Source organism: Aegilops tauschii, chromosome 1, assembly GCF_002575655.3.
Source record: "Aegilops tauschii subsp. strangulata cultivar AL8/78 chromosome 1, Aet v6.0, whole genome shotgun sequence".
Lineage (NCBI taxonomy): Eukaryota > Viridiplantae > Streptophyta > Magnoliopsida > Poales > Poaceae > Aegilops > Aegilops tauschii.
Genome location: NC_053035.3, coordinates 134,729,869 through 134,731,495, shown reverse-complemented (window position 1 = coordinate 134,731,495; position 1,627 = coordinate 134,729,869).

The window sequence follows — 1,627 nt, the reverse complement described above, 5'->3', positions numbered from 1 at the left end:
TGCATTGATGGCAATCCTTATGTCGAACACCGCGGTGAGATAGTAATCGTCGTAGCCGCGTCGCTTTGTCGGCGGGTCCGCAATTGCTATCTTCTTCAATCTCATGTAGGCATCATCATACGTATTCAAGCCCAGCCAGTCCGGAAGGCCGATCCCAATGGTTGAGAAGGGGTCTACGGGAACGGCCGCACTGTTGTGGATGTTGTGCAAAATGATGGTGGTATCCGGCCGGAGGTATGCAAGCCAATCTTCGTTGGCACCGACCCAGACCTTTATATAAGACGGTGGGCACCCGAGAAATTATGGGATGGAAATGGAATAACTAAGTACTACATGATCAAACTCCATGACTGACCTGCTCATCGAACAAAATCCGACTACCTCTCAACATCGGCAACTCTAGCGGAGTCAACGTGCAACTATGGCCAGGGAGCGGTGGATTGTTCGAAGGATTGTCCCATAGAAGAATCTTCTCCTCAAGGATGCATGGAAGACCAACAAGCATGGCCTTTTCCCAAGCCTGTTTAAGCACCGTCTTGAAAAAGTTGGTGCAGGAAGCACCGAGTCTTGCGGCGGTGAGGACATCGGAGCGGCGTGCGATTTCTCCCAGAGGATCGTCGTCCAAGGTCTCCTAGCCCCAACGAGGAGGAGAACCGCCTGGCGAATCCATGGGAGCAGCGACGAACTGCCTTCTCTTCAGGGGGAGGGGAACTGGCAAGGAGGAGATAAGAGTGTAGTAACCGCAGGGCCACGTCCCTTCCAACTGTAGCTCCTCGATCGTTCCTTATCGAAGGGGTGAGGCTACTATTTACTACGTACTCGTACTGTAGCAGTACTAGTACTACTTTCTCAACTAGTAGTGCGATGTATTGTACTTCTAGTATAGTGCACCAGTTTTGAACTCTTAATCTCAGGGCCAAGGAGCTACAGTTGGAAGTGGAGGGTAGTACTGTTCTCTAGAACCATCGTTGTACTATCAATGCAGGGAAAGTACACCTGCGTAGTGGGTACTCTCGGTGCTCTATTCAAGCGCGTAGCTGGCCTACTCAGCCGCTCCTCTCACGCACACACTAGCAGCCTGTTTATCAGCGTCGGTTACTGTGGGGGCAGAACATCTGAGTTATTTGATACAACGAGACTAGGCTTTTCGCTTCCATTTGTGGAGGTGTAATGGATCTCGTCAAACTTTGTTAGTAATTCCTTCTTTATGAATGAGATGAGGCAAAGCTTTTGCCTCTGTTTCAAAAAAATCACGTCAAGGGGAATTTCTTTTATAGAGCCGATAATGGAGTGAAGTCCATGCGTGCAATGCCACAAGCTACAGAGTAGTAGAGTACTAGCAATTTATGTATAGAGCCATATTGCATAGTTCCCAATGCCGCACCAGGCTTTTCCGGCTCCTCGGGGGAGGCGCTAGTTTAAGTATGCTACTAGCTGATGAGGAAGCTGCAAGCGAGGTGCGGGTAGCGTGAGCATGCGAGCCACGAGATGATGGGAAGGAAAACCCGTTCACGTGGCTGGGCTATCCAGTGCACCCAGATTGTGGTGCGACACGTCCGTTCGACTTCAAAACTCAAACTACCCGTGTATAATATTGGCTCGCAACGAAGTTACTATTTAAAAAAAA